The sequence below is a fragment of the Petaurus breviceps genome, unplaced genomic scaffold (genome assembly GCF_028583685.1).
Source record: "Petaurus breviceps papuanus isolate PSGF00001 unplaced genomic scaffold, PetGlider_PUasm1.0 90137, whole genome shotgun sequence".
NCBI classification, from domain to species: domain Eukaryota; kingdom Metazoa; phylum Chordata; class Mammalia; order Diprotodontia; family Petauridae; genus Petaurus; species Petaurus breviceps.
In genome coordinates this window covers 709,514-720,024 of record NW_027187183.1, presented here as the reverse complement: position 1 = coordinate 720,024, position 10,511 = coordinate 709,514, and the positions used below count along the sequence as shown (strand labels likewise).

The 10,511-nt window shown below is 38.5% G+C and overlaps 1 pseudogene; it reads left to right on the top strand.

Moving 5' to 3' along the window:
* Positions 1–1,297: 1,297 nt before the first annotated feature.
* LOC138176695 (fructose-bisphosphate aldolase A pseudogene) lies at positions 1,298–2,524 on the top strand (annotated as a pseudogene).
* Positions 2,525–10,511: the final 7,987 nt, after the last annotated feature.

The following is a 10,511-nucleotide window of genomic DNA, read 5'->3' as shown; positions in this document are numbered from 1 at the left end:
ATTAGGAAAGGGTTCAAAATAATCCAGCAGCTTGAGATATTTAAATAAATAACTATTACATGCTAGTTCTCCAAAAAAAAAAATAGCCATTAGTAGAGCCAAGACAGTGGAATAAAGGTAGGAACTCACCTGAACTCTCCCAAATTCCCCTCCAAACACCTCTCCTTAGATCATACTATCTTGGAAGAACTGAAAATTTTTACAGACCCTCAAAATTAGGTATGAAAACATCAGCATGAAAAATATGATGCGTGGGACAATGCCCCTTCGACTTTGGAAGCAGAGCCTAAATTTAACATAAAGTTTAAAGTCAAGAAATAGGCCAGAAAAATGAGCAAACAAGAAAAAAAGAAGCTGACCATAAAAAGTTACTATGGTGACACAGAAGATCAAGACACAAACTCAGAAGGCAATGACGTCAAAACAACTACAAGCAAAGCCTCAAAGAAAAATGTAAATTGGACATGAGCCCAACATGAATTCTTGAAAGAGATCAAAAAGAATTTTAAAAATCAAATAAGAGAGGGAGAGGAAAAATGGAGAAAGAAATGAGAAGTGATATAAGAAAATTATGATGGGAGTCAATAGCTTGGTTAAAAAGACACAAAAATACACTGAAGAGAATACCTTAATAAATAGAATAGAAGTAGTAGAAAAAGAGATGTACAAAAATTCACTGAAGAGAATTCCTTAAAAAGTAGGATTAACTAAATGGATAAGAATGTACAGAAGGTCTCTGAAGAAAATCATTCCTTAAAAATTATAACTGGACAAGTAGGAGCTAATTTGAGAAACAAGCAAAATCAAAAGAATGGAAAAAATAGAAGAAAATGTGAACATCTCATTAGAAAAGCAACTAACCTGGAAAAAAGATCCAAGAGAGATTATTTAAGAATTTTTGCACTACCTGAAAGTCATGATCAAAAAGAGGACCTAGACATCATTTTTCAAGAAATTATCAAGGAATACTGCTTTGATATTCTAAAACCAAAGAGTAAAATAGAAATGCAAAGAATCCACCAATCACCTACTGAAAGAGATGCCAAAATGAAAACTCTCAGGAACAGTATAGCTAAATTCCTGAGCTCCCAGTCAAGGAGAAAATATTGCAAGCAGCCAGAAAGAAATAATTCAAAGATCATGGAGCCACAGTCAAGAGCCACAAGATTTAACAGCTTCTATATTAAAGAATTGGAGGGCTTGGAATATGATATTCCAGAAGGCAAAGGAGCTAGTGCTAAAACTAAGAATTACCTACCCAGGCAGAAGTTTGGTTCTCAACCATAAGCAGTCTGCTTCTGCTGGAAACTACCAGCACAGCCAAGGAAAACATGTCTTGTCAATACCCAGCATTGACACCAGAGAAAAGAAATAACTGTCTGAAATAGCTCACCAAATTGTTGCTCCAGGTAAGGGAATCTTGGCAGCAGATGAGTCCACCAGTAGCATTGCAAAACACCTGCAGTCCATTGGAACTGAGAACACAGAGGAAAATCGTCACCTCTATAGGCAGTTGCTTCTGACAGCAGATGATCAAGTGAACTCCTGTATTGGAGGTGCTATCCTTTTCCATGAGACACTCTACCAGAAAGCTGATGATGGTTGTCCCTTCCCCAAAGTCATAAATGCAAAGGGTGGCATTGTGGGAATCAAGGCAGACAAAGGTGTCATGCCCCTAGCAGGGACCAATGGAGAGACTATCACCCAAGGTCTGGATGGGCTGAGTGAGCCCTGTGCCTAGTATAAGAAGGATGGAGCTGATTTTGCCAAGTGACACTGTGCACTGAAGATTGGGGATTATACACCTTCCCCACTTACCATCATGGAGAATGCCAATGTGCAGGCCTTATATGCCAACATTTGCCAGCAGAATGGCATTGTCCCCATAGTGGACCCAGAGATCCTCCCTGATGGAGAACATGATCTGAAGACTAGTCAGTATGTCACTGAGAAGGTCCCGGCTGCTGTCTATAAAGCTCTGAGTGATCACCATGTCTATTTGAAAGGGACCTTGCTGAAGCCTAACATGGTCACTGCTGGCCATGCCTGTACCCAGAAGTATTCACATGGGGAGATCGCAATGGCAACTGCAACTGCCCTTCGCCAGACTGTACCTCCTGGAGTCACGGTATCACCTTCCTCTCTGGGGGTCAGAGGGAAGAGGATGCCTCCATCAACCTTCTGACTCCAGGGCTAAGTGCTCTATTCACTGCACCACCTAGCCACCCCATCTCCATCAATCTCAATGCCATCAACACCTGCCCCTTGCACAAGCCATGGGCGCTGACCTTTTCTTATGGCCGAGCCCTGCAGGCATCTGCCCTCAAGACCTGGGGTGGGAAGAAAGAAAATGTCAAGGCTGCCCAAGGGCAATATATTAAGTGGGCTATGGCTAACAGCCAAGCTACTCAAAGCAAGTATACTCCAAGTGGAAAGTCAGGAGCTGCAGCCAGCGAGTCTCTTTTTGTCTGTAACCATGCCTACTAATTAAGTCAAGGCCTTCCACCTGGGTATTCCCTAACACTCCAGGCCATACCTCACAGCCCAGGAAGAAGCTGAGATCCCAGAGCTTTGTGCTGACCTCTCCCATCACTCCTAACTTGTGAGGTATTGTTGCTCTCTGGTGAATCTAGTGACCCCTCCTAAGCCCATTTTTCCCAATAAACAACTATTTAACAAGAAAAAAAATTACCTACCCACCAAAACCAAGTATAATTCTTCAGAGGGGGAAAAAATGGATATTCAATGAAACAGAGGGCTTTCAAGCATTCCTAATGAAGAGATCAGAGCTGAATAGATAACTTGACTTTCAAATACAATACCCAAGAGAAACATAAACAAAGTTTCTCTGATAAAGGCTTTATTTCTCAAATATATAGACAATTGAATCAAATTTGTAAAAGTATGAGCCATTCCCTAATTTAGTTTCCTTAATTTTGACAATTTGAATTCCTAATTTTAACTTCCTTATTTTGAAATTTGATGTCCTGGGTGGAGCCAAGATGGCAGTGTAGAAGCAGGAAAACTCTGTGAGCTCCCCCCATAACCACCTCAAATACCTATAAAATATGACTCTAAACAAATTTTAGAGCTACAGAACCCACAAAGTGACAGAGAGAAACAAATCTCCCACTGAAGGCAGCCTGGAAGGCCTACAGAAAGGGTACATTGCAGCATGCTGGGAGCTAAGCCCAGCCCTGAGTGAACCTATGGTTTTAGCCCCAGGGCTGCCTCATCAGCAGCAGCTGGAGCAGACTTCCAGGAGAGTGGATCACCAGCAGCTGTGTCAGTTTCCAGAAATATCAACCTATAAATGCCAAAGACAAAGTAAAAGGTCAGTGTAGAACTCTGTTGGAACTGAGGGAATGGAGGTGTGGTCTGGCCTTTGCCCCCTGAGCAAGAAGCAGCAGAGGTGTGACAACCATGCAGGCACTTCCTCCTGGCCTGCAGATCGCAGGAAGGCCAAGTGACCATTCAGAGGGTAATTGTTGTTGCTTTAACCTGCCTGGATCTGGATCATGATCTAGGGTGGTGGTCCTGAGGTGTGTAACCAGTGTGCCAGAGCTTGTGGGGATTGTAGAGACAGCGCCCTCCTAATAGCTCTGGCAGCTGCAAAAATCCCAGCAATTTGGGACAAAGCTCTCCCCTCTGGAAACAGAGTTCTACTGTGGCAAAGAGTTCAAAAGTCAAGTAATTGAGTGGCAACATGAGCAAGCAAAGGAAGCAAAGCAAGCACAGCAATCCAACTTTAGATTCCTTTTTTGGGAATAAAAAGGATCAAAGCATGGAATGGGAGGAGGACAACAAAATCAGAACTCCTACACCAAAAGCTTCCAAGAAAAATATGAATAGGATACAGGCCATGGAGGAGCTCAAGAAGGATTTTGAAAATCAAGCAAGAGAAGTGGAGGAAAAACTGGGAAGAGAAATGAGAATGATGCAAGAAAATCATGAAAAGAGTCAACAACCTGACTGAAGAAAATAACACCTTAAAAAATAGACTAACTCAAATGGCAAAAGAAGCCCCAAGAGCCAAGGAGGAGAAGAATGCCTTAAAAAGCCAAATTTGCCAGATGGAAAAAGAATTTCAAAAGCTCACTGAAGAGAATCATTCCTTCAGAATTAGATTGGAGCAAATGGAAGCTTATGACTTTATGAGAAATCAAGATACTATTAAACAGATCCAAACAAATGAAAAAATAAAAGGCAATGTGAAATATCTCATTGGAAAAACCACTGACCTGGAAAATAGATCCAGGAGAGATAATTTAAAAATTATTGGACTACCTGAAAGCCATGATTAAAAAAAGAACCTAGAAATCATCCTTCAAGAAATTCTCAAGGAAAATTTCCCTGATATTTTAGAACCAGAGGGCAAAATAGAAATCTAAAGAATTCACCAATCACCTCTTGAAAAAGATCCCCAAAAGAAAACTCCTAGGAATATTATAGCCAGGTTCCGGAGTTCCCAGATCAAGGAGAAAATATTACAAGCAGCCAAGAAGAACAATTTTAATATTGCAGAAACACAATCAGGAAAACACAGGATCTGGCAGCTTCTAAACTGAGGGATCAAAGGGCTTGGAATATGATATTCCAGAGATCAAAGGAGCTAGGATTAAAACCAAGAATCACCTACGAGAAAAACTGAGTATAATGTTTCAGGGGAAAATATGATCATTTGATAAAATAGAGGACTTTCAAGCATTCTTGATGAAAAAAACCAGAGTTGAACAGAAAATTTGACATTCAAATACAAGAAGCAAGAGAAGCATGAGAAGGTAAACAGGGAAAAGAAATCATAAGGAACTTATCAAAGTCAAACTATTTATATTCCTACATGGAAAAACGATAATGATAACTTATGAAACTTTTCTCAGTATGGGGATAGTTGAAGGAAATATAAATATATATATATATGTACATATGTGTCTATATAAGATAGTATATGTGTATATGAATATATATGTGTGTGTGTATATATGTGCACAGGTATACATAGACAGAGGGCACAGGATCAATTGAATAGGAAGGGATGATATTTAAAAGGTGAAATTGAGAGGTGAGAGAGGAATATAATGAGAGGAGATGGGGAGAGATACAATGGGGTAAATTATCTCATATAGAAGAAGCAAGGGATAACTGTTACAATGGAGGGGAAGAACAGGAAGGCAAAAGGGAATGGGTCAACCTTACTCTCATTGAATTTGGCTTAGGGAGGGACTAACATACACACTCATTTGGGTATCATGCCCTATAGGAAAGGGGGGGAATGGGATAAGAGGGAGGATGATGGAGGGGAGGGAAGGTTGGGGGGATAGTAGTTAGAAGCCCACACTTTTGAAAAGGTTCAGGGTCAAAGTAGAGAAGAGAACAACTGGGAGGGTGGAATAGGATGGAGGCAAATATAGTCAGTCTTTCACAATATATCCACTATGGAAATGTTTTGTGTAACTACACATGCACAACTTATATTGAATTGCTTAACTTCCCAGTAAGGGTGGGTAATGAGGGAGGAAGGGAAAGAATCTGGAATTCAAAGTTTTAAAATCAAATGTTTTAAAATTATTATTATTATTTACATGCAACTGGGAAAAAAGATATACAGGCACTGGGGTATGGAGATCCATTTTGCCCTATCAGGAAGTCAGAGGGGGGATGGGGTTAGATATAGGAGAGAGAAGATTGGGGGAAGGTGTATATAGTGGGATTGCTGTTTTGGGGTGGTGGGTAGGGAAAAGACAGAGAGAAAATTAGTAACTCAAAATCTTGTGGAAATGAATGATGTAAACTAAAAATAAACATAAAATTTGATTTAAAAAAATTTGAGGTCCTAATTTTGAAAATTTGATTCTCTAATTCTGACTGCTTACATTTGATTCTCTAATTGTGTCAATTTTGCTTCCTAATTTTGAATTTCTATTTTTGACTCCCTAATTTTTTCTTTTGGTCTTTTTTTTGAAAAGGTGAAGGCAGGACAATTTGGGATAAGTGACTTTCCCAAGGTCACACAGCTAATAAGTGTTAAGTGAGGCCAGAATTGAACTCAGGTCTTCCTGACTCCCAGGCTGGTGCTCCATTCACTGTACCACCTAGCTGCCCTGTTTAGATCTTTTTAGAACCTAATTCTATCATCCAGTATGTTAAACCATGTGAGTGCTAAATAATGGTTAATAACTGTTTCTCTAAAAAAAAATTTACATATGATACACTTTTAAAATTTTAATCTGTATTATTAACATTTTCTCCATCACTTCATCTATATAATCAATATAAATCCTTATTTGTAGAATTTGCCAATTTCCAAGGTATAAAACTTATAACTCAGTTGTCATGAGCTAATATGAGCCAGCTCCAGCACATCATTGGTATTAACTCTTTCCCTCAGTTTTGTGTCCCCTGAAAATAAGCAGCCATCTGTCTTTATCTAAGTTATTAATAAAAGTGGTAAACAGAACAGGAATAAATCTTTGTGGCACTCCACTATAGGCCTTCTTCCAAGTTGGCATCAAATCCTTAGTGACTACTACTTTAGGTCTGGCCATTCAACTGGTTTCAAACATATATAGTTCGATCCATATATCTCTCCATCTTTTCCACAAAATAGCAAGATATACATTATCAAATCTGTTGCTAGAATCAGTATAAACTATTTATGCAGTATTTTCCTGATCTACCAGTTTTCAGGATAAACTATATGTATATGTATGTGTATGTGTAGACATACACATACATGCATACAGTATTCTCTTGACTTAGCAGTTTAGTAACCCTGTCCATAAAGAAAATAGAGTATAGACTGGAATAACCTGTTCTTAGGGAAGCTACACTGGATTTTTATGGCTACTGTTTCCTTTGCTAGATGCTCACTAACTTTCTTTAATAATATGTTCTGGAATTTTGGCAGGAATCAAATTAGAACTCACTGGTATGTAGTTTAGATATAAATACAAGCAGTAAAGAAAAACAACCCCTACCCTCAAGAAACATATTCTAACGGAGGAAGGCAGCACATCAAAGGTCAAAGACAGAGAGGGACAACAATTCATGGTCACCTTGATTCAGTGCCATCCTGAGAACAACTGGTGAGTAATTTGTCCTTTTGAAGTATATATGCACCCTTATTTGAAGGACCATTTAGGCTCATGAGATACTTGATCATGTGAAAATGGGTTGACTTGATTCCTTTTCTCAGATTTCATTTACTTGAATGCTTTTGTTTCTGCATCTAAAGAGTCTTCTTGTTCAAAGTGCTTACAGTGCTTGAAGGTAGAGAATAATTAAAAACTCTCCCCCAAACCCTAACATGTGTCTAGGGTCTCTTACTTTATAAAACCATTCATTTTTCATGTCTCTTCATTTTCTCATCTATTAAATGGCTTAATAATATTTACACTCTTCACAGATATAAAAAAAAGTGCTCTGTAGGTTGTAAAGGGTTAAAACATTATAAACAATTCACATTATTACTGTCATTATTACCATTATTATCAGGGCAGGAATTCCTGCAAGATACGAATTTTGAAGGATGTGTTATGATAATAGATTATCAATTCCCTGCCAGGCACGTTGGCACACCCCTGCAATCCCTGTTACTGGGGAGGTTGAGACTGGATCTCTCAAGCTGAGTCCTGAGCTGCAGTAGACTGAGCTGGTTAGGAATTTATACTAAATTCTTCATTAATAGGGTGAGCTCTCAGAAAGGGGGTATGTGTGAATGGTGGGGAGGGGCAATGAGTTGTTTAAGGAGGGGCAAACTGGAGTAAGTCAAAAGTCCTGTGCTAATCATAATGGGTCCAGGCCTAAAAGCTACAACAAAATAGCTAATATTTATATAGCACTTCCTATGGGCTGGATACTGCACTAAGTGCTTCACAATGATTATCTCATTTGATCTGCACAACAACCTTGGGAGGCAGGTGCTATTATTATTCCCATTTTACAAATGAGGAAACTAAAGTAAACAGAGGTAAAGTGACTTGTATAGGGTCTTACAACTGGTAGGTGTCTGAAACCAGATCTGACCTGGGGCCTTCCAGACTTCCAGGTCCAGTGCTCACTTAACTAGAAGACTCAGCCTGAAAAAAGAACATAGACCATATTTGTAGCAGTTCACTACAAGAGGGGAAAGGGAAGTGTGACCAGATGATAGGAAAACATAAGGAAACTGACTTTCTAGTACTATTAGTAGGCTATTAGTATTATTATTATATTAACACTATTAGTATATGTGTTTAGGTGACTGCATTAGAATTGTCTGACTTTCTAGGGTTATTTTGTGATATCGTGGCCAAAGTGGACTTGGGTGGACTTGGATCTAACAGCTATAAATTCATGCATTTAGGTCATGACTACACTTTGATTAGCAGCTGTTCTTGTCTATATTATATTTATTATATGATATTGGATATTTCTATGTGTGTCATATCCCCTGTGCCAGACTTAGGTCAAGGACTCTGTTAGGGCCATAGATCTCTTTTATCTCTGCCAGTACATAACACAGTGCTTTACATATAGTAAATACTTTCCTAAGTGGTAGAATTGTGATCATTTGTTTTAACTAAGGTCTTCTTAATTATCTTCTGTTTTGATATCTGTCTATATAAGTTAAAGTGTGTGAATTTCTTAAGACTGTGTGTATGTATATATTTGAATTTCACAGACCTTGTATTTCTTAGCAAAAAATTAGACCATCTCAGTATAGTTTCATGACTGTTATAATCATGTGCTAGGGGGGTAAGTCTTAAGCTAACAAATGATTGTGTTTCACAATAGCTTTACAAATAGAACTCTAACGAATGAATGTGCTTATTGTTCTTCCTTAGCCCAGTTTTATAAGAGAATAACATTCCATAATTGGCAGGGAAGGACAGACAGAAAATTTATGAGTTTTTGCACTCAAGACAAGTTAAAAGTGTTTTTTAACCAATTTTAGAGAGTTACAGGCCTTCAAAAATGGCAAACAGGCACTTTGCAAGTATAAACATCTTCCTCTGATGCCTCATCATGTCATGGAGTTTTAAAAGGTTATACTAGGTAAGGAACAATTTATAGAACTTTCTGAATACAGGAGCAGTCATGGAGAATAAGCATTTATTAAGCACCTACTATGTACCAGGATAAGTTCTAAGTGCTTTACAAATATCTCATTTGATCCTCACAAAAGCCCTGGGAAGTAGGTCCCTGTTTTATTGTTGAGGAAACTGAGGCAGATGGATATTAAGTGACTTGCTCGGTCACACAGCTAATAAATAAGTATCTGAGGCCACATTTGAACTCAGGTCTTCCTGCGTCCTGGCCCAGCACTCTCTCCGCTGCACCACTTAGTGGTCTCTAATCATGGATTGTGTGTTATCTGAGGACCTGCTTAATGAAACTGTGTCTCCACCACCAGGATAGCTACAGGTTGAATTTGTTTTGGGTCACAGCAACTCAAAAAGATAGTCTCCTAGGTTATAAAGGGTTTGCAATCTGCTTTAGTGGATGGCATACCCACACTAACAAAATCACAGGCCCTTAAAGTGTTGAAAATATTTAGCCAAGCCCAGGCAATCATTTCATATGGAAACACCCCTAATCCCAGAAATATTCCTGATTTAAAATAACATTTTGCCTTTGAAATATAATTTAAAATGTTAGCATGATTAATAGATTTGATCATTTTTCCCTGTATTGGACTTAGATGGCATATATATGTAGGTATGTACACCTTTATTTGTGTGTATGTATGCATCTGCCAAGTCACCCCTTCTAGCACTGCTTCTTGTTTGCTTGCTTTCTAAAGCACTTGATGCCTCCTAATGAGCATGTCCAATTCCTGGTTCCTGGTACTCTGGAAAGGTTAATGAGCAGTTCTTAGTGAGGGCTTTCAGAGTTCTTAACTGGTCTCATTTTGTCAGTTGGCCTGCATGAATATGTCAAGTGATTCTTTAGGCACCATGGCTGCTATAGATCCTGTCACTGGCCTGGAACTTTGAATGATGGCAAATAATATTCAGAACAATATTGTAGATGCAAGTAAAAGTAATAATGTGCTTTTAAAACCCCCACAAATAATTACTTCCTTCATTATTGAACAGATCAAAAGCTTAAAGACATAAGATCCACTTGGGCTCTTTTCTTTTCCCCTCCTCATTAGTATGGCTTGGGGACCATCACAGAAAGGAACTCTTCTTGCTGCTTAGTCACTTTTTCTTTTGTTATTGAAATGCCAAATAATAATAATAACAACAATAATAGACAACATTTATATAACACTTTGCATATCTTCACAAAAATTCTGGGAGGTAGGTGCTATTATCCTTATTTTACAAATGAAAAATGAAGGCAGACAGAGATTAGGTGACTTTCCCAGAATTATACAGCTAGTATCTTTTGGGGGGAGGGGAAGGAGGGACATATTTTATTTTTTCCAATTACATGTAAGAACAATTTTTAACTTTATTTTTTACAATTTTGAGTTCTAAATTCTTTTCCTCCCTACTTCCCCTCATTGAGAAGGCAAGCAATTT